The following is a 23,835-nucleotide window of genomic DNA, read 5'->3' on the forward strand; positions in this document are numbered from 1 at the left end:
GAAACCAGGCTTTCTCAGCATTAAAAACAGCATAAAGGAAATTGAAATGTTATCGTGCAGTCGAACGTAGCCACCGCGCTAACCCATTTAAATAAATAAATTACTCCTTATTTTCAAAAGCACAGCGTGGCGTTTTTTTTTTCTTTTCACTGTTGTTCATTTATTACTGCTCGCATTCTTTCCAAGGCACCTTCCGGCCGTTCAGTAAAAAGAAACGCTCACTTCGCATTGCCCCTAAAATGCATTTGGCGTCTGCCACTAGTTGACGTCACGTTGCTTACCTTTCACAATGTTCAGCGAACACTTTAGTCGACAAAGCGTACGTACAGTACCGTAATAGCTCTTGGTCGGATAGCTCAAATGAACACTCTCATATACCAAACTCCTAATTTCTCTCTCCCGAATCAGAATTACTTTCACTTTCATTACATCCTTTTTGCCAGCGTGAAATTGTAATACGTAAACTCACCCTCTTTTTCAGCATAGGGATGCTTGAAATTCGGACCATCTACTAATACAGAAATTATCCCTAAAAGCCTTCTACAGCGAGTGTAACAAAACCAGTGCAGATTAAGCATACATGTTAACTGTAATGTTTCCTTTGCGCTGTAAAAAAATGGTACCCAAGTTAAATGGACAAACCTTTAAAGTAACGGGCAGGGTTTCAAGAGATAGCATAGCAGTACGCAGAGGAAGCTTTGCAGGTATTGAACGGTAGTAGAGGGCACAGAAAAACAGCCCCTGAATGATTATAATAGAGACTTTTGTTCTTGGGGGAAACCAGACTGATGAAGACAATGCACTCGGATATTAGTCAGCCCCATGCTTATTAGTTCAACAGGTAAAGCTGCGAACAGGTGTTAACTGAACCTTATGCTGCCTTCGAATTCCAGTTAATTATCTGTGAAACTTTATTCTGAGACGTACATAAATAAACATGTGTGTTATACAAGCGGTAGATATAAGTGCAGAGGTATATATTACCATAAGGATATCCGGGAGGAAGCAAAAAACGGTTGAAAGGGGCTGTGGGTTTTACAAAACCACGGAAAAAAAGATATATATTTTAGATTTTTTTCCCTGGGTATATATGTATACATATAACGCGAACAGAAGATGGCAGCTTATTAATATCTGCAGCAATGAATCATCACGAATTTAAGCACATAACGGTGTATTTATTTGAACCTATCGATCTGGGACCGATCTTTATCAAGGTGAAGGTACACATGTTGCACAGACGAAGGTTACACATGTTTTGTTAAAAACAACTGTTGCTTTTAACAAGACATGTGTAACCTTCTGTACGTTCATTCTTGGCAAAGTTCACTTCCCAGTTGAAACGGTGAAATAAATCCACCGTTATAAGTTTTTAAATTCCTGGTAATTAATCTCTCTCTCTCTCTCTCTTTATATCTATATATTATAGGATGAGGGTTTAATAAAAGGTACTGGGACCCGAACAGCAGCGGCGAACACAGTCCGTAGACATTCAGGTGGAACATGTGCAGCGAAGCAATGCCACAGACTCGAATGTTCTATATGTACCTCTTTCCCTTCACAGTTCATATATATAAAAAGTAAAAAAATGCTTCATATACCACTTCTATATTTTTTAGTCGACGCTTCAACAGGAGTCTTGAAAGTCTTGGAAAAGAAAGGCAGGGCTCTTGCCAGAATGTCGACTAAAATATAAATCAAATCTGGAAGCACTAGTATGACGCACACATTTTTACATTTAGCAACCAAGTGCGTCTATTTCATTATAATATATATATATATATATATATATATATATATATATATATATATATATATATATATATATATATACACACACACATATATATATATATATATGTGTGTGTATGTATGTATGTATGTATGTATGTATGTATGTATGTATGTATGTATGTATGTATGTATGTATGTATGTATGTATGTATGTATGTATGTATGTATGTATGTAGTACGTTCAGAGAGTCACAGTCACGTGGAAAGGCTTAAAACATTTATTTCCATGCTTCTATCGCAGCACGACCTTTCTCAAGAATGACAGAAGGCAGAGAAAGGAGAAAGGAAGGGGAAACTAGCGAGAGGGGCGCAAAAGGAAACAAGAGGAGGTAGAGAGCCTTTAGCCGTCACTCGAGCACACAAAGGGTGAACACCACAGAGGAGGGGGGCGACCATTTCTACTCGTCCTGTTCTATGGGGTCTTCTCTTGGGTGTCGGGTTTTTAGCGTATTACCCCATGGCTTCTGTAGACAATCACCAACTAGCTCGACAAAACATCTTACCAAAATTAATTATATACCTCATACTTCTGGGAAGCCCAGTAAACGTGTCACCTGCGATAAGGATTAAAATTAAAAATTTGAAAACATCGGAAATCACGCAAAACCACAATGAAATCGGATTGTGGTTTTGCGTGCGTGCGTGCGTGCGCACGCGTGTTCGTGCGATCGTGTGTATGAATGTATATATATATATATATATATATATATATATATATATATATAGAGAGAGAGAGAGAGAGCGAGAGAGAGAGAGAGAGAGAGATGCACTACTGATATACACACTTGGAAGAAAGCCTGAGTGACTCGACGCGACTGGAGAGTAATGGATCTGCTGGTATTTCGAGCATGCCGAGGGCCTCAAATATTGGTGGTTTTGAACAACCGAGCAGTCTCCTAGCGAGCGAGATCAACCTAGTGCTGACGAGGGTGGCGACAGGAAGTAAGCCACGTGACTTCGAACAGCACTCAACTGGTCTCGCTTGACTAGAACAACGCGTCTTTTTGATATCCATGCTTGCCCGGAAGAAATGCACGTTTTTTTTTTTTTTTCATTCAATTTTAGGCATCTTGAGTGATAGTGTCCCTAACATGAATGCTATTAGCTAAATCTGAAAAACCAGAAAAAAAAACACAGCTAAAGTACCACTAAATTAGACATAAACAACACGCGGGGTGGTGGTGGTTGGTGTGTGTGTGCGGGAGGCGGGGGGAGGGGGGGGGGGGAGAGCATGGCGTCATCATGCTACGCTTTGCCTTTTGCACGCAACGACGAGAGAGGACGCCCGTGTAAGGTGGGAGGCCTCTCTTGTTCTCTTCTTACATTTTATCCCGACCAAGTTCCACACAAACTGGCCCCGCAAAAGGCGAAAACGTCGCCAGCAGCCGCGGTGTGACGGACGCTCTCACCGCACCACAAGTGCCCGTCTATTTTCGCATTGCGGCGCCCCGTTTCCTGTAAAAATAGCCCGGCTGTTTTCAAATACGCTTCTAAAAAAGCGGGGCCCGGGACATGCATCCCCCTGTAAGCCTTTTGTTTGCAAGGATGAACAACGTGAAAATCCCTTAATAGCCACCCACACCTCCACTACTAATAGGACACTGGAAGCACATGTAAAATCGTGACAATACGTCAGGGTAAGTCACGGAAAAGACTAACGGCGCTTTTACTTTTTGCTTGGAGGAACGACAAGCGTCTGTAACGGCAAATTTCGGTTGGTTGCGGCCCAAATGTTCAGATTTTTTTTTTGTTCTTTTTTTTTTTTTTTTACTTTCCACAGCAGTAAATGTCGGTGCGGCGCTCAATGGATAGCGCGCCGTTTGCGGAAATAATTTGCTCTGTCACTGGTGACGGCAGCAAACCACAGTTTTTTAATGTCATGGTCAGGGCAGCGACTGTTCGCATTACCTGCAAGCAGTGCATGCACTAGCTACCAGAAGTTCTTGCACTATACTTTGTCGCGGCTTGTACTTACAAGAAGGGCGGAACATGTTTTCGAGAAAAACAATGGCGCCGTGCACTTTAGCGACAAACTTCGACTGGAAACTAGGCCAAAGTACAAGTCCAATAAATTCGTTCGATTCCATTCGCTGCCATGGTAGTAATTTGCCGCAGATATTTCCCGGGCTCTCTACTACGGCGTCTTCTCTCGCGGCCACTAGGACTGCGCACAGAGATCCGTAACTTCGCGCCATCACTCACATGGAACATGTAGTTCCGAAAAACCAGAACAAGTGAATTTGAACGACAGCTTTTCACGTTCAAGAAACGCCGCTCTGAAAGCGTATAACTGCTTTCGCATTCATTTTCATAACATTTCTCCGAACTTCCCGCTTGCTGTCGCTACTCACCGAGAACATGTTGGTACCGCGCTATAATTAATGTTTGTGAAATTTCTCCATTTGATCGTAAGGTGACGCGTAGCTCTACCGGAGTTGACAGCGGGACTGTAACATTGACTGGACGGATACATGCTGCTCGCTCATGCCGCTGACGATGAAGACGCCTGGCTTTCTGCAACTCTAAGAGATGCTGTCAAATATAGAATTACGGAGTATCGTGACCATTGGTGTCAGTTTCTTTTTGTCAACAATATTTTGAAATCAAATGTGCGGAACGGCTGCGGAGGAGCATCAAGCGCGATCATATCTGGGCCACTTACAATCTGGCCACCACCGTTTCTCACGACTGTAATTTCCGCTTATGCCCCAACGTTCCTCCCAATACGTGCTTCACGCCGAGTAGCGGTATTCTCGTTACTTGAAGCAGCAAAATAAGGCGGGCTTGAAGGAAAAGCTTCACTACACTAGAGAAAGCTAAGGTTGTCGTGGCTGGAGGTTTAACCTTATAGTAACCTTGACCTAATTAAGCGTGGGTGTCCATGATTCCATGGTGCGTACCTAAAAGTACACTGCGCCTTCCTTTGCCGAAACCTAACTTAAAAAAAAAAATGAAAACTTGACCTTGACTTGATTAAGTGTAGGTATCCATAATTCCTTGGTGTCCGCCCGAAACTATACTGCGCCTTCTTTTCCCCAAAACGTAAACGGAGAGGCAGCCTTGTGCGGTGCGATGTCAGATCACGTTAAAGGTCACCAGGCGGCCGAAATTACTCCGTAGCCTTTCACTACGGAACTTCTTTCACGCTTTCCGTTTTCACTCTCACCTTTCCTTCCCTCATTGCGCGATTCAGGTGTTCGTGAGAAGACTGACAGCTACGCGCCTTTCTTTTCTCATAAACTACTTTACAACTTCATTAATCATTACTGATATCATTACTGAGTGGGCTGTAGAAGTAGGCTGTAGGATAGTTAGAGAGGATACCGGTAAGCTGTCTAAGGAGACGAAATATTTGATTAAGAAACACCAGAGTATGAAAGCTTCCAATCCAACAGACCAGATCGAATTGGCAGATATATCAAATCTTATCTATAAGCGCAAAGTGGCCGATATAAGGAAGTATAACATGGAGAAAATTGAGCATGCTGTAAAGAACGAGGGAAGCCTTAAAAAAATTGGGCATAGGCAAAAACCAGATGTATGCGATAAGAGACAAAGCGGGCAACGTCAACACGAATATGGGCAAGATAGTCTAAGTAGCCGACGAGTTCTATACAGATCTCTACAGCAGCCAAAGTAGTCAGGACCGTAATGACATTGGTAGTGGAGAAAAACAGTCAGACGTTCCACCAGTGACGAAGGACGAGGTCAAGAAAGCACTAGAAACCATGAAAAGGGGGAAATAAGCTGGAGAGGATCAGATAACTACAGATTTGCTGAAGGAAGGGGGGATATCGTGCTAGAAAAACTGGCCACCCTGTATACGCAATGCCTGGTGTCATCGACGGTACCGGAACCATGGAAGAACGCAAACATTATCCTAATTCATAAGAAAGAGGAAGCTAAGAACCTTAAAAATTACCGACCAATCAGTTTACATCTCTGTTACGTATAAGGTATTTACTAAAGTAGTCGTTAACTGCAATCAAGCAAAGGATCAAGCAGGTTTTCGGAAATGCTATTCTACTATCGATAATATCCATACCATCAACCAGGTGATAGAAAAATGCTCGGAATATAACCAGCCCTTATACATAGCATTCATTGATTACGAAAAAGCATTTGACTCAGTTGAAACCTCGGCGGTGATGCAGACATTGCGAAATCAGGGGGTAGACGAGCCGTACGTGAAAGTGCTGGAAGGTATATATAGTGGCTCCACAGCAACCATAGTTCCGCATAAAGAAAGTAACAAAATTCCCATAAAGATAGGTGTTAGACAAGGAAACACGATTTCCCAAGTACTATTCACAGCTTGCTTAGAGAAAGTATTCAGAGACTTGGAATGGGAGCAGTTAGGAATAAGAGTAGATGGAGAATACCTTAGTAATCTGCGATTTGGTGATGACATTGCCTTGCCAAGTAACTCAGGAGATCAACTGCAAAGAATGATTAATGACCTAGACCTTGAAAATCAATATTCAGAAGACTAAGCTAATGTTCAGCAGCCTCGGAAAGGAACATCAGTTTACATTAGGTGGCGAAGTACTAGAAGTAGTAGGCGAATATGTCTACTTAGGACAGGTAGTAACCGCAGATCCGGACCATGGAAAGGAAATAATAAGAAGAATAAGATCGTGATGGAGCGCATTTGGCAAGTACTCGCAGATTATGACTAGCAGCTTACCGGTACCGCTCAAGAGGAAATTATACAACAGTTGCATTTTACCTGTACTCACCTATGGGGCTGAAACTTGGAAGCTAACCAAGAGGGTTCTACTTAATTTGAGGACAACGCAGAGGGTTATGGAACGAGTGAAAAATGGTAGGGGTAACATTAAGAGATAGGAAGCACACAGAGCGGGTCAGAGAAATAACTCAAGTTACTGACATTCTAGTGGAAATTAAGAAAAAGAGATGGGCATGGGCCGGACATGTAGTGCGAAGAGAGGAAACTTGATTCCAAGGGAAGCAAAGCTTAGCAGGGTGCTGCAGAAAGTTAGGTGGGCCGATGAGATTAAGAAGTTCGCAGGGATCAAGTGGATGCAGCTAGCACAGAACCGGGTTAATTGGAGAAATATAGAAGAGGCCTTCGCCCTACAGTGGGTATAGTCAGGCTGATGATGATGACTCTATCACTAACAAGAAAAATATGAAAACGTGACCTTGACCTAATTGGGTGTAGGTGACCACCATTCCGTAATATCCACCCAAAAGTTTAAGGCGCCTTCATTTGCTCAAAACTTACTTAAAGGAAAATTACGAAAAAGCCGCGGATTGAGAAAGCGGTGTTACAGAGGCTATCGCTACAACACTCACAGATTTCGCTCTATCATTAGGTTCAAGCCATGCTTAAACCCCCATACATTTTAGTTTTCGTAGCCTTAACTGCAGTTTCCTTTCCAAGTCGAGGAATGTTAACTTCTGCTGATAACCTTTAAGAGCAAGAAGCACAGCTAGCATTTCGTGGATGAGCTGAACCGTCCATCCTATGCTTGCGAACTACAGGCTATATCTGATAATCACTGACAGACGATAATTCATTTTTTGTTTCGCCTTACCTGCAGCGTCGTATGAACAAGAAAGGCGACGACATAGGCGCTAGCACCTAGAATTGCGTAACGGCGAGCTGGCACGCAATGTTGGGGCGAGATCACAGTGCTCTTCCCAGCAAGGTGGTGGTGGTAGTAGTAGTTATTTATGGTATATACTAAAGGAAAAAAAAAGATGTTTGCCAGCTCCGGTATCTGCTATCTGATATCTGAAGCACCTGAACTGGGGCGGTGGAAATAAAGGGATAGCGAGGAAAAGGTAGAGGAAATCAAAGAGGTGAGCGATAAGGAGAAAAAAAGGGTAGGTAAAAATAAAAGAAATATTTACAGTACAGTGTACAGTAGTTTGCTTGAGGCCCACCCGCAAATGTCTTAGGTCACTGAGCACTCGGCACATCGGGCGGGCCTAGGCAATAGCTCTACATACATTGAGAATTTGTTAACGGTAGGTGTCGGTTCCTAAGCAAAGAAACATAGAAAAATTACCGATAACTTGGAAAAGGAACTCTGTTGAAAGTAAAAATGTGCAGCAAAACATCGATCAAGCTGCATAAGTCTCTTATAGACCAAATAAACTTGGGTTACGGAATAAACCTTTGAGGGAGATAAATGCAGCAGTAATAGATTATTAACAGTAATTTTCAGTTACGTTTCTGTGTCTATAGTTGACTACTGTAATCAATTACATTAAAATTGTAGTAACTGTGATTTCAATTGGTTGTTTGCTTTATTTTATGAGCATAGGACTGAAAACGACACAAAAAGCAGGTACTGCTGTATGGCGCCACAAAAGAGCAAATAAAATGTGCAGTGGCAGGCGAGGTTACCTTTACCTCAGAGCTATTCGCGGGGCAAACAGGAGGCACCTTCCTGACATCCCGTTCAAGGCAAAACAAATTCCGGTGGCTAATTCATTGGCATAAAAAAAGAACATTCCAAGCTTCTTTCGCAACTCTTGCGTACGGCCTCGCAACCGCCGTCACGCATCAGCTGTGCTCATTAAGCCTTTTGTTAGGATAACAGCGAGCGACGAAAGATAAAAGAGAACGATTGGCAGAAACACGCGCTTCTCTTGTGTTGCGTGTGTTTGCTTTCTTCAAGCTGACTACGTCAGTTAATGTCGTACGGTCGTTCTTGAATTGAACGACTGAACATGATGGACCAATGGGGTGGAGAAGAGAAGCGATTTCTCGTCCGCTTCCTTAGTATTTCGTGCCTGTGGTATTCACTTGAAGAACGAGTTGGCAATTAGTTTAACTTTTTTTTGCCCTCCGCGGTCGCTTCGTTATGCTCTTAAGTTCCGTGGTAACCAACAACTAACGTGCTCAGAGTTACATCCAGCTTTGTTACTGCTAGAGTGAATGTAGGGCCAAAAGGTTGTTGTTGTTGTGGCTGTAGGAAGAAGAAAAAAAAATGCAGGAGCCTGCTACTGGCTCTGTAGCGAAGCCACCTCCGCTGCCTCGTGCGAACAGAAGAGAAAATAGAGAAAAAAGGAAAAGAAGAGAGAGAGAAAGACACGCGTCGCAACATCCGTCGTCTACCGCGGCCTACAACAGATAAAAATTCGGTGGCAGGCTAGCCCCCGCCGCAAGCGGCGGTGATCTACCTGTCTCAGCCCCACCAGGGCCAGAAGCAGCCACCCTCCGCGCCTCATAAAACCAGAACACAAACTTGTAGGCTAGCCAGGAGGAAGGAATGTGACGGGAACTGTCTTCGGGCTATCAAATGGGCACAGAAGAATCGAAGCCGCGTTCCGGCCGCAGCCTCCAAAGAGTCGCAGATGAGATCGCCACGTTTGGCACAAAGGGCTGGAAATGCGCTTTTGCTCTGAATGAAAGGGCACATCTGCCTCCTGTCCGCGTGCTCGTCATCAACAATGGATCGCGCCCAGCTTTCCACCGAGTGCCAGCTGCCGCGACAAGTCGTGAAGCTGAGGTGCTAGACGTCTATCCACGAATATCCCCTCTCCCACCATTTTTCTTTCTTTCCAGTAGGCCAACAATTCTCGCATTGTTCCCAGTCGATTCGTAAAATCAAGTGACTGCCGCTGAGAAAACAAGCCTTGACAAAACAGGCCCTGTAGAGCACTTTGAAAGAAATGCGACCTAGGCATGTCACCAGCGATCTTTTACGGAAAACGTGTAGCGCACATAACTGCACTGAGAAAGCAAATACGACGCACACAGCGAATAACTCACGGCTGCGCTTGAATCTAAGAATGTAAGAAAGACACACTGCACACCAATCACGAAAGACATGTGGTGGAAGAACGGAATGAGAAAACATTTTTAGCAAGAAATTAAAGAAAAGCGAAAAAAAAAACCACGCGATCACGAGGCATTTCTCTCGGTTAAGAGCTACTGCTTCACGAAAGTAAATTTGGTATCACCCGCACTAATTATGCAGCGCATCATCATCATTAGCAGCATGGATGGATGGATAGAATGGATGGAATATAGGAGCGTCCCCTTTGAAATGGGGTGGTAGCAGATGCTATATCATCCTCATTTTCCCCCTATATCTTAATTATTATTTAAGATTGGTTAACTATACCATTATTCTATTTATTGAATTTTTCTTTCTACATTGCTATCAGTATGCCACGTTTCTGCTTTGTAGCAGCAGCCGCAACTACGTCCTGTGTAGGGCAAAACGTCAAGTCCATGACTTTCTTATTAGCCATTAACGTGCCAGCCGCGGCCAGCTTAACGCCGCCCACTTCCTTATCTCGTCCAACAAATAAACTTTCTGCCGTGCTCTGTTATACTTACGCCTCTTGACCCGCTCCTTTAACGACATTGCTTTACAAGGTGTTCGGATTACTTGCCCTGCCCATGAGCATTCCTTTATTTCATTTCCACGTTAATTAAACGAAAGTCTGGTGCACGGAACTGGCGCCGATTAAAGCTTCAAAAACCTTTCAGGAAATAAGTACCTTGCCCCGACGTTTTGCAGCTCGACGAACCACAACACGCAGAAACAACTCAGACTGCACAGAAATCACATAGAAAGCAAGAGAGAAAACAAAGCATAAAAAGCAAAGTACATGCCCAAGAAAAAATAACAATAATGAGCAAACAATATTACTGTAAATGTAATTAAACCAGATAACACAAATGCTAAAAATGAACACAATAGGGGAACGTCTAGGAGTTGCAATAAGCAAGGAGAGGGGAAGGAACAACGAGCAAGAATATAGGGAGTCAGAAAAGACAAACAAAGGTGGCAGATTACGGATCTCAATAATGGTTTTCCCGCTACCCATCTTGTTATAACAGTGACAGGGGTGAGAAGATATTGCACACACACACGAGGCACCATTAAAGGGAGGCAGCAGCCCTAATAGTAATCAAATTTCAAAAATACCCAATACCTCGAAAGAAATTCCGTATTTCTACTTGTTAATATCGGTCTCGATATCCTTCCCTCGCCTTCTTGTCTTAACATACACTGCTTGCTTCCTGTTTATTAAAGTTTACACTTTCAATTTTCCGGTCCGTAGCTCTCTGCGTTGTCCACAGTTCAAAGTTCAGCCCTTTTTGTTAGCCTCCGTGTTTCTGCCGCATAGCTGCGTCGTGATAATATACAGCTGTTACTATATAAGTTTCTCTACAAGGATGCCGGCTAACTGCTGTTCATGACCAGAAAGCACGTGCCATATGCGCACTACCACAGTTGCATTCCTCTAGTTGTTATTTTACTCTTGTGGTCGGGATCTCTGGTGTCTGCCTGCCGTAAGTGGGATACCTTCCATCACCTAGCTGCCTATCCCAAAAATGCCGTTGCCTGTTTCACGCGCCAGTTCACAAGGTTGTTATGTTTAAGATGAGACGTACAGTTAAGATTGCAAGTATATGTGGCGTGAAGTTACTAGACCTTGTTAACGCGCCCCAAATTCTGCCGATGACTGTTGCGTAAAAAAATAAAAATTTAACCATTCTGCTTCTAAACCTTATCCGCTCGAGTTGCCTAAGATGATCCTGAATCACTGAAAAGCGTGATAATAGGTAGAGCGGCAGTTTTGTCGCATGCCTGGTTGGTGTATTTTGGGGGATGCATCTGACATATATACACTCTTAAAACGAAGAAATTTATTTCGATTCACCTGGAAACCATTCCATTTAGGAAACCAAAAAGCGCTATTATTTTGCACAGGTTTCCCACCGACGCCATAATGCCACAAAGAATTACGCTGCCATCTGCACAACATGACTATTAAACAACGTAATAGTGACAAACTTAGTATCGCCATTAATCTGGTCAATACAAAAGTTGAGATAGTACTTAACTAGTTCTGATGAAGCCTCTGTTCACAGGAAGACATGAAGAGCATTGCTAAAATAATCAAGCTGGGCTCCGTGGCACAAATCAGATAATTCGCAGTGTCCTTAAAAAAATTGCATATTTATTGGTCATCGTTACACATGGCGGCAACTTTCTCCGCGTAATCCACAAGGCTGTCGTTGATATGACTACATTCGTAGGCGATGTTTTGAACAAACTGATAATAAACAGAAAAGAAAATAATAGAGCGTATCTAATTGCCAGGCATGTCCGAGCGGCAAAAAACACCCCTGAACGCTCGTTAAAATACATAGAATACATTTAAATAGAATAGATTAACCGGTAGTTTGATGCTAGTGATGTTATATAAATATGGGCATAAATTGCCACATGGTAACTTTAACGTACACATGTCCTGTGGCGCTCGCCGCAATGAAGCGCTTCGAATAAATGTCAGCTTCTTGGGGTTCTTTAGCGTACGCTGGCATCGCACAGCACACGCTGCGTTTGTATTTCGCATCCATAAAGCCTGCTCCACATGATGGGAAAGGTAGCAGCTTAAAAACGCCTCCTAGTTCTCACGCAGTTCCATGATTTTAGTTGTGTCACGATGTAACACTTACGACTTTAACTTTAGACAGGACGAAGGCAATGTTAGGAAGGCCGAGTAATGTGTAATTAGGAAGAGACCCGAACGGCAATGTACGCGTTCGGAAACCGAGGCGCGAATGTTTTTCGAGGCCGCTCATCGTACGAGGATTATGGCTGCTGCCTTCGTTGATGATGAACAGTGATGAGGCGTGACGAGAGCGATACTACAAAATTAATATTTTGTTACTTTTGTGTGAGGTTTCGTTCGAGAGCGATACTACAAAAGTAATATTTCGTTACTTTTGTGTAAGGTTTCGTTCTTGCGTTCATGCCTAGGTAATGATGCATAACCGCGAGGAATGAGAAACCCGACTGCAGCTCCAAGCTGAGCCCGTGTAGTAGTTGCCTACCAAATGACTCGCAGAAAAAGTCTCCTGAAGCAAGCCGCGGAGCAGAAGTATGGCAGCAGGGATAAAACAAAGTTGTCTAGCTTTCTCACGCCATAGCGCTACCAGTGAATAAAGTGAAGGAAGTTCAAGAAAACATCGGAGAAGACGTGATTCCTTGCGACTACATCCTGATGACAAAATAAAAACAAAAAGCAGCGAGACTGCATGCGATAGCGCTCTGCATCGGCAGCGAAGTAGTTTTTGTTCATTGATGTAATTTAATAGTTATATCAAAATTAACTACAACTTGTTTAAAGAATTGTTCAGAGGTTCACTGTGGTAATGCAAATTTAAGGAATAGCTGGAATTGTGGAGATATTCATAAACTCTCTGCAACGGAGTTGGACGCCTGATGCGCTTTAAACGCGCTTGAATAAGTGAAACCGACAAGCTAACTCCTCTTATCTCGACGTCACTGTGTCAACAACGCACAGTAGCGAATGGCACTCAGGGCAATCAACGTGGAGCTTTCATGATGAGATGCGATGAACCCCTCCATTTATGCCAACAAGCGTGGCTCTTTGCCCTTGGTGCATTAGGCGAACGCAAGCGACGCCAAATACAGGGCAAAAGCGGTGTCAGCAGCTATCGTTGCAAAGCGCGCATAAATAGCTGATCTGGTGACGTGACGCTCCCTCGAGGCACATCATGGCAGAGCTTCTTTCTGCTGCATGCGATGATATTCGCACATACGGCACATATGAATAACCTCAGCGGTGCCCGCTGAGAAAACGCCGCCCCAGTTCCTGGTATCGCTCAGTAAAATTCGCGCAAGTCAGGCTACCGGGTGAATCTACGAACTCGGCTGGAAAGCGACGCGATGCAGATGCGATGTCTTGTTGCATTCGCTCATTCGTGCAGGATGCGGATGTGCCTGTTACGCCGAGCGCATTTACACAGACGCCGGCCGAGTACCCGAAGCAGTTCGCAACTAACCAGGAGTCGTCAGGCAGCTACCGGCAGGATGTGCATCATTTGAGGGAATTTAACCTCGGTCAGCTTCAACGGATCAAGAGAGACGACATCGCTCTCCTCTTTTGCTCTCGGAGTAGGGGCGTTGTAATTTGGCTTGCCTGCGCGAGCTTCTCTGTCTGCAAGGCGTTAAAACGTAACTGTACATTAAAAGATCTTACGATAATTTCAGATACACAAAAATGGTACAGAAAGACATTGAGTAAAGTAGCCCCTTTCTTTCAGAATATTGCGTTCGAACATATTGGACAAACTCCTTCGTGCGAATGATAGATGTGCACACGTAAAGAAGTTTCTGCACGTACAAAAGGATTTATAAACAACAAACTAATAATATGTTCTTCGGAAAACACTGGCAGCATTCTTGCCCGCTGCGACTAAAGGCTCACTACGTCACGTATTTGTGCACACGGGTAACTAGAACAATGCCACCATAATTCAAAAATCAGAATATTGGTGTCTGAGATGTAATTTTTTTCTAAAGTGCAATGTTCATCGAATTATTGTTTGGTTATGCTTGGATGCTGCGTTTGTCCATTGGATCAGGTGAAACGTGTTCTGGTGGGGGTGCACTTCCTATCCGTGAAAAAGAGCAGTGGTTTTTGAATTTTCTAGTTTTCTATGCTCGTTATCCTGGCGCTGAAATTGGCACGGAAGCATCAGTACCACGTGCAATGAGAAAAGCGATTGAACTCAAGTATGACCGTTATGCAACATCGTACGAGTACCCTGTCAGTTATTTCACTCCATAACGCGCACTCTTTAAGTGCTTGCTCACCAACTACTGATCAAGCAGCATCAACAACGTAGTCTGACATAAGGTGATCGGAGACTGTCTACGCAAGCAGAAACTTTCAAGGAACCAAATAATACTAGTTGGTCTCAAAACGAATGAAAGCAGCTAAACAGCACTACTCACACAGTCGGTACAAAAAGACAAACAAACTTGGTATGGGCAGCTAATATTAGCGGTGCTTGCTTGCTAAGATAAATGTTGTCTTCCTTCCTTTTCTCTATTCTTAGAAGCAACGAAAAGATTCTTGAGAATAAACTGCCCTGTTCTATGAATGCACAATGGAATACCTGATGTACTTTACGAATTTCCCCTCAACAAGTCTAGACAGCTTGAAGCGCAACAGGAACTCACGGTTCTCGAGGCACCCGACCGCAGCAGAGAAGAAAATCAGGCCACCTGGCTCGAAAGTTGAGGCTCGGAACAAACGAGCGCAGGGGCTGTTTTTGTACCGGGCCCATTTCTGCGAGTGAACCCTTCCGAAGGAAGGACAGAAATATGTCTCGTTAACGGCCGTCGCAAGGCACGCCGTACTGCGAGCGAGGACATATCCGCTCCAGGCCCAAAAGTTTGCTTTTGCGCCGAAAGGATCTGTGCGTAGGCGCTGATTATCCGAGAGTAATTAGGCATCGCACGGACTTTGAAAGTGAGCAGTTATGCATGACGAGTTCCAGTGTTGTTTTTTTTTCTTCTTTCGTTCCTTTTACTGCATGAGGGGATGTTTTACAAAATATTGATGGAGGCCGTAAAATCTCAAACCATCGAGCGAAAATGACGGCAGTCTTTGGTTGGACTAAACTGTTTTGAATTGCGAATTCTGTTACGGTACTCTGGATGCGAATAAACTGAGTGTCCCGGTGGCTGTAGGCAGCCACTGAGGATTTCTTTCCCAGGAAAACGCGAAGTTGACAAGACTAGGCATAAAAAAAAACGGGGTTTTACAGAATTAATCAACATGCCGTCCCTTTAAACCTTAACAAGCATTTCAAAGCAGAGTGCAAAACACTTTCTACGGTACTCATCAAGGTCAATAGAAAATAATGCCTAATACGAATAATTATTTAGTACCATTAACACTCCTAAAAACTGCCACTTAAGCAACGAGTTCTGAGTCAAACTCACCAATATCTTATGTCTTAGAGAAAGCAAGGTTTTATTAAAATTCACATCCATCAAAACCGCTACAAATCCGTCATATAATGACCGCAAGAAGTCAAAAAGAACGAAGCGAGACGGCACGACAGGGAACAGCGGCTCGCATGAGAAAGGTATAAGTAGAACCATGCAAAAAACGTCTTGTATACGAAACATATGCGTACGCTCGCAAGTACCCATATGGCGCTACGTGACAAGCGCGTATACAAGCGTCTCTCCGTAGGCAAGACGAAAAAGTGAAAAATAAGAGTCATCCTTTTGGATAGTTGAATATTAAGACCGACGGAAAACTTCTTGTAACAAGTAGGAGACTTTGGAAAAGCTGAGGATCCATATTCGAACTTTAAAACGTCTTCTGACCGCCAGCACGGACGTTTTTCCAGCGCGAAAGCAAACCTTTAAATAAGCCGCATGCACGGCTTCGTGGTCAAAAACACGCGAGCTAAACCCCTGTGGGCGGAAAATGCTGGTAAATGCCCCTGGAAACATTTTCACATTTACATACCGTGTAGCAGCGTCAAATGCTGCAGTTCGCTCTGGCATTTAGCTGACCCTATGCGAGCCATGTAGAAGCGAACAGCAGTGGCTTCGCTAAATTCTTAAATGCCGACTTGGACGCAGACAGCGAGAGCGCGATGAGATCAGCACAGTTTGCGCTTTTTTTTATGGTTTCCGCTACTGTAGCATATTCCTTTCATGTGTGAGTGCACTCAAGAAGGTACACAGATCCGTCTTTACACGAAGGGAGACAGGCATTCAGCAAAAAAAGAAAAACAAAAAGCAGACATGGCGCCGATGGATTCCTGTCATCACGACGGAGTTGGCGGGCACGAAAGATAACTCAGCGTTCGCGATTCATATCCACTTTTGGCAAGCGCCGGATAAGCCACGACGATCCGTAAACCGAATCCTGAATGCTTTCTCCTGTCGCCATTGGCTCGGCCTCAGCTACTGACCCGTTACCGCTGGGATCACTTACTCGCTCAGGAGGATGGCGTGATAAGAGGAGTAAAAAATCCGTTATGCAGCCACGGCCGTGTTATGTAGCAACGTTTTCGTAATGCCCTTATCCTAGTACCATAGGAAGCCCCCTGCCTCTGTCGTCACGATGTGGTAGCTATTAGACGATTGTCGTTTTCCAGAGAGTAAATCGCGAGATGAGTCGTTGCAAAATACTGTTCGGCAAGGTACCGCAGCTCGCCTGCTGCACGCAACCACAGAAACTGACGGACGCTCATATCACCACCGCAAGTCACTGAGGCAGGTAGTCAAAGTGTGCGCATGCTTTGGATCCCGACACTGAGTGCACTGCATGCTGCGAGTTAATTCTAAATACGAAAATGCTATTAACGCGATGAGCAACGAGAGCCTTAAGACGCACATGCGCGAGTATACAGCAAGGTTAATGGTAACTCAAGACTGAACGCCCCATAAATGCCACAAAAATGTCCCGTTATACTCCTCGGACATCTGGTCAAAATATGAAGACATCATATAGGCACACATATGCGCAGGAGACACAAATAAAAGTTCCCGGCCTGCCCAAGTTGCCGAAACCTTCGCGTAACTTTGTATGCATTTATTGAGAAACTGTGATATGTCATAACATGACTGGCTAGTGTGCCGAAGGGAAATCGTATGTTATTACTTCGTTTCCTTCCGGTCATTGAAACTGCTATGCGCGGCAAGGCGCCTATTTTAGAGCGTGCAAATCGTGCTGTCTGAACTTGCCTCGCGCGAAATTGATCAACGTGCGCTGAAAAGAGGTTGTGTAGTCCAGGAACAGCCAAAATCAAGAACAATGGCTGTCCCCGGTCACTAGCTGCAGCTGGTTCACCGTGCTCGGGAAATTGCAGCTAGCGCTGGGATTAGGATGAATTCGCTCGACGGCGAAGAACCTCTCCAATAAATTTTACTCTCTGTCTTAACACTGAAAAAGCAGACTGCAGACTTTCAGCACTGAAAGTTTTAAAGAGAAGAAGCTGCAAGATAGGGAGGATCTCTAACGTTATCAGCCGAAGGATTTCCTCTACTGTGCTTACGATCTAATTCCGGAAGATTGACAAACATTCCGCACTCCAATCAGGAGCACACATATATCCCCGAGAAATGTGTGGCGCCAGTTATTCATGAGCAGCAGGGCCAATATATAGTTTCTTTTAGGCGAACACATTACGCTACACTCCCTTTTTCGTTGTTCTCGATGGTAACCGTAAAGCTAGAGGTATACGATAAGATAGAGATATTAAAGTAAGAGCATGTATATTGGCATTGGAGTTCGACACCAGACTTTCTGCGCACCATAGGCGAGCAAGCAAACTGCACGACATAAGGCTAAGGTAAAGGAGACCTGTGTAGTTTCAGACATTTCATTACGTATCCCTGATATTATTGGTTTAAGCGTGTTAGACGGGCACATATTGAACGCATTGTGGTATGTATAACTTGGCAACATGCGTTTCGCATACATGCTGACGTTAGAGTAAAGCTAATAGTTGTGCACAACCGAGGAGCGCGGTGGCTGCGCAAGAGCGGAGATTGATGATGGCCGGTCTCGACGCACTTCAGCAATGCGACACAAATGAAACATCGAATGCACTTCAACTACGTCTTGCTACCAGTTCGTGCACACTGGGGGATTCTCTTGTCTTTGTAACGATAAGGTCCGAGCGTCGTCGATTCGGTGGGCAACCAACACGCAAAAGCATTGCAAGAAAAGTTTAATGAGTTTAGGAATATCTTAAACAAAACTGCGAGCACAAAAAGAAGGATGCTTTCGCATTCTCGCAAGTAAGCAGTCTCAAGTGTCTCCACAGAATTTTTATTCGCTCCGCGAGGGAGTATTTCATTGAAAGTGTCAACAACCTGACCGCAATCTATAATGCCCAAAGTGAGAAACCTGAATGGATGCCAGTTTTGAGCGAACTGGCTAACCTAAAGCGTTTTTAAAACTTTTTGAATCCTTACTTTTGCTAGAGCTTTTCGTGGTATTGTACTTTGACTTTACCCCACTCTAAATTTCATTGTTAACAGGAAATGAAGAAAAAAAAAACCGTGGTGGTGCAGTGGTTAGAGCGCTCGACTGCTGTGCCCAAGTATGCGGGATCGAATTCAGGCCTCGGCGACCGCTTTTCGATGGAGGCGACAAGCAAGGCGCGCGCGCGCTGTGCGATGTCGGTGCATGTTAAAGAACCACAGGTTGTCGAAATTTCCGGAGCCCTCCACTACGGCGTCTCTCATGGCTTGAGTAGCTTCGGGAGGTTAAACCCCACAAACCAGAATTTTTATGGGCTTCCCGGCAGGTATCAAAAGCGGAGTAGGTGGCGGAATTAAATTTAAAATCCTGCGTGGAAGGATCCCATTGAACATGCACAAGTTGACTTGCCACCGTTTTCTGCGGAGTTGTTCCAGTTTTCTAGAGCGAGTTGTGAGCTTGATAAAAAGCTCTTATCTAATTAGTATCCTGCCACAAAAGAAAGGTCCACGCAAAAGAGCCCCACGAGGTCTCCACGGCCAGATTCATGGCCAGAATTATTTGACATCTAAAACTGTGTCCATCAGGCGAAGGTGAGTGTTGTAATATGAAGGCAGGGTGGTGCCGCACTCTGCTTTTAAGGCGCTGTCAGCGTGTCCGTAGTATTACTGTGGGTTGTGGGCAAAGCAAAACCGGATTTTTCTTAAAACATGAAATGTATTTAGCCACCTGCAACTTCGCTATCATTCGGGATTGCTAATTTACTCCGTTAGGCTGAATCTGACGTAGGGGCTCTAAAACAAAGAGTCATTTTGCTTAACGTTATGTATCTTCGTTTTTCTTGGTGATTGTGCCAGCGCACCTACGTTGAATTTAGTTCACCAAAGTGAAATCGGAGGTTACTTTTTATTTTTGTTTCCTTTTTAAACGTAGACGCAATCTTCACGTACATTTTCAGCGAAGGTTCATCACGGCATACTCATAATATCGCAACTCCAAAGGCCATCACCACTTTGGCGTTCTTGGACATGAATTTAAAATAAACAACCAGCTTCAAACGCCAGAAACACAGTTCTGTAATCACTATGGATATAGGTACAAAAGACACATTTTCGACCACACAGTTTTTTTCAAAGATTTTCACTCCGTTGTTATATCTTTAGTTGCCGCTAGATGCAAACCGTAGTCTTCATGCAACCGTTCAATGAAATGGGGATGATCGAAACACTATCGACTAAAGGCCCGTATAAAAAGTATAGTTGGATTCCTGAAACACACTGGCGGCAGCTAGAGCGACGCGGTTTCTGCCTTTCCATCTGGCTGCAGCTCTTGCGTACTCGCCACTATCCGCACGCTCTACGACCTTTTCGCTAGTGAGCCCCATATAATGACTAAGAAATTTTAGGCTCTCAGAAATGCATCCCAACCGACAATGGCGAGTAATGAGAAAGCCTAACGCCTGTGCCATAGCCGATTTTAGCGCCGAGGCCAGTAACAAACTCTTCTGAGGCGCGAAGGAAGATGCCGACGGTAATGCATAAGCTGAGCTCCTTGCTACTGCATAGGTCGCGTACACCCTTTCTAAGATTGTTTTATTTTGATGCAGTCGGAAGCAGCTACCGCGGTGTAAGAACCCTCGTGCGTCGAGCTATGTATGCTCTCTGAATTCAGTGTCGTAATTGAAACAGCCAACCAGGAGCATCACACACGAAGTAAACACGACAAGACGCTGAGTGCCGTGTCTCCCTCCGGTGTAGTGTTCCTCGTTGGCTGTTGTTTCAGTTGAGATATGAACCAACTAGCCCAGGTCCAGGTAGTAAACAAACCAGCGAAGGTGCCAAAGAGCGTCGGTGTGCATCGTCACGCACCACCAAATACCACGCATCATAGACACGGATAATACCAGGTCGATTAGGCACCCGCGCATGCGCTATTTGACGATTCTACTCTTGAGCGATAGATGAGGCAAATTGCGATTAGCCATTCTGCGCTAGGTCCCACTAAGACTAGAAAGCAATCACAATTATTCAACGTTCGGGCGCTGTTGTTGTGGGGTGTGTACACGACAAATATTTCATCGAGACAGTTGAGAAATTGCTGATTTTATTTCTATTCCAAAGATGCTTCATTTCCATCCAGAATCTATTTTTATTATTTAATTTCGTCCTACCCGTCTTTTTCTTAGTTCTCTCCCCCTTAGACGGAACTACCTGGCCCGTGGTAGTGGACGGACACCTTCGCACAAAGGCTCACGCATTAAAGACGGTGATTCGATGGCGCTGACCATATATGCTCCGTTAGAAGTGGTCAAGAGTGCAGAATATGGTAGTGAATAAGCGCAAAAGAGGTTTAACGTCCCAACGCGATTCAGGCTATAAGAAATGCCGTAGTGGAGGGCTCCGCAAAGTTCGACCACCTGGGGTTCATTAACGTGCACTGACATCGCACAGCACACGGCGCCTTGCTTTCCGCCTCCACTGAAAAGCGCCGTGACCGGGATTTGATCCTGTGTCCTTGGGTTCAGCACTCGAGCGCTGTAGCCACTCAGCCACCTCGGCAGGGCAACCGCAGCTTTGTCTCTCTCCGCACTACAAAAGCGGCGACAATGCAGCACAGTAGGCTTTCACTTTATACCTGATGCAGATTTTTATGAACGAGTGAAGCGGCTTTTAGTGCTAACAGTAAAGGAAGGCGAAATGCGGAGTTTATATATGTTGTGTTCAAAGAATATATAATAATTGTCTTCTGATAGGAGAGGTGCATCTTCATTATACTGCAACGTGAAAATTGTGAGCGGCAGTTCGTTCTATGCTCTCTGAATAACACGCTCAATGTGAAATCGATGAACAGAAGGCAGCTACCGAGCATAAAAGATAATACTTTTTTACAACAGCCTATAGGCCCTCAACTACGATAAAAAAAATAAAAAAAAAATCTGTGGCACTTTGGACCCCTAAAGTGCGATAGGGCAAAATCTTTTATTTGAAACTTCGCTGATTCTTGGTTTTGCTGCGTCCGCTTCTGTAGGCTGTGTGGTGCGGCGTTCGAGGAAGCGCGAAATGAAACGCGCCGCACGGATGCCTCGATCGGTATGACGCGATAGCAGCCAACATATAAAGCCCCGCTTTAACCGAGTCGTATGAAGGTGCCTGCGTGTTCTAACGTGCATGAAAAAGTCTTGGCAGGCTGATTCTGATATCACCCTCCCATATGAAAGGAGAGCCCCGAGTAGGCAGCTCCTGCCAAACGTAATGTCAGGAAGCCCAACGTCCACTTAGTGCCCGGCCATGTCAGCTGCCAGCTACCGTCTCCCACGTAACGAAAGCGTATCGTCCCCTTTGTGGTGCGTGAACTCAGGGTGGCCCACCTTGACCTATGGTGGCCTTCATCTTGGGTGGCATCGGGTGACCTAGGGTGGCCGCAAAGTGTGACACCTTCTGCGAACGACAGTACGATCCATTAAAGGTTTTCGCCTTAATAAAAGTCCTGCAATTGACTGACCGAAATCCCCTCTCCGCTACCGGTTATTTATGAGTGAATGTATGTTAAGGTCGGGTTGCTCTTGGACCAACAACGAAGCCTGCATTGCTTAACCGTTTTCCTAAATGCGCATAAACTCACCTAATACACAGCCCAGACTTCTGTGGCCCCAAGCTCCGATCGGCTCGTATTTTGCGACGGTTTTCCCGGTTGGATGTTCTGTAGCTGCACCTCTCTCGGAACCTTCGACACAAGGCAGTAAGCCCGACTCTTCTTCCCGCGCTCAAGACTGCTCTAGTGCGCGTGTGCATCTCATCTCGGCGCATGAAATCCTAGAGCGAAAAGGGCAATTCGAGCTGAAAGGTGGGAGTCACTGCTCGGTGATGGCGCTTACAGCAGCGTTTCCGGTCAAGCGGCGCGAAATGTCTACAGTCGTTGCTTTTTTCCGAACCACGTTCTGATCAACTTCCAGGACAGTGTCGTTTAATCTGACATGCTGACCGATGCGACGATGGCCCAAATGCTGAGGAAGTTCTGCGGAACAGCTGCGGCTGACCGTGTGTGTCTTCAGAGTTCATTTGTACTCAGCTGTGTGTGCGCGCAGAAAACTCGTTGTATGGGATTTAGTAATTTTCTTGCAACCAGTTTGCGCGAACAATATATAATACAGCTGAGGCATGAAGAGGAGGAATCGTCGCAAAGGAAAAGAAAAATGTGTTACGAAATAATGTACCCCCCCCCTCCCCCCCATGCTTTGTAGTTTCCATTCTCCAGCCGTGCGAATCGGTTTCATTGTTAGCATAGTCTCCCGGCTACACTTCAAAGGAGCACAAGGACTTCTGACTTTGATTTTGAGTTTTGAGTTTTGAATGGGTATAATGAACCTCTCTATATGATTAAAATTTACCGTTATCCAATCGTTTGCTTTTTCCTAACCTGTCTTAAGGCGTTATGCTCTGCACCGTTGAGAGATTTATTTGTGAATTATAGATATTCCCCTCACAAACGCTGCCTTCTCCAGACACTTGTCATAACAAAGACCGCACGCCGCTTGAGCACCGGAGTGGTTTGTGCGTATAGCTGTGAGTGAAATATCTCTACATCATCCCTTGGATAGCTTTCTTGCAGGCAGAAAGACACCGCTATATTACTACATTTTATTTCATACTCGCCTATTTTATTTAAAAATTTCGTACCCACCAATTGTCCGAGAGGAAAGAGCACAGCAACACCAAAAAGGCATAAAACTCAATGCTCTGGTTCTCTAAAGCTTCACTTACTGAAACGTCGCAAGTGCAATGTGGAGTCCTATGTGCCGTGTGGAACGCCTCCCGACTCTATCGTTTTTATCAGCTCCTTTCTTTTATCGTGATAGAGGTGTTGACCGCCGTTAATGTTCATGAACTCAGCCAGCACTACCTTCCCGGCGCCCGAGTATCCAGCGCAACACTGGCCCAGTAACTGTGCACATCGGACACGTAGTGATCGCTTCGTCTACGGAGACGGAAACAATTAGTCAGTAATCGTTGCGTACGGTGCGACGAAAATTCCTTACGGCGCGAGGCCTCGCGATATTGTTCGCAAACTAGTTACGTTCGATTTCGCGAGCAATAAGCCCTCACCATAACAAAGCCAAGGTAAAGGAGACCGGTGCAGTTTCAGAAATTTCATTACGTATCTCTCATCTCGTACAACAAGAAAGCTCGGAATTTATAGAAGCCGGTGGTGCAAGGCCGTATAAGGATCCTGGAATTATGCGAACATAAGAATATCCGCCTCGAAAATTACTGC

General features: G+C 44.7%; 1 protein-coding gene across 2 annotated transcripts in view; it reads right to left on the reverse strand.

Moving 5' to 3' along the window:
* DopEcR (G-protein coupled receptor DopEcR) overlaps window positions 1-23,835 on the reverse strand; it is a 267,336-nt gene that overhangs the window by 241,178 nt on the left and 2,323 nt on the right. The window contains exon 1 of one of the 2 annotated variants that reach the window (XM_084609489.1): window positions 22,186-22,403. The exons of the other annotated variant lie outside the window; for it this stretch is intronic. The gene's annotated coding sequence lies outside the window, so the exon portion shown is untranslated. Of the gene's footprint in view, window positions 1-22,185; window positions 22,404-23,835 lie in introns of those variants that run through there. 2 annotated transcript variants of the gene reach the window in all.

Source organism: Amblyomma maculatum, chromosome 7 (genome assembly GCF_055883805.1).
Source record: "Amblyomma maculatum isolate TAMU_Amacu chromosome 7, ASM5588380v1, whole genome shotgun sequence".
In the NCBI taxonomy this organism is placed as follows: domain Eukaryota; kingdom Metazoa; phylum Arthropoda; class Arachnida; order Ixodida; family Ixodidae; genus Amblyomma; species Amblyomma maculatum.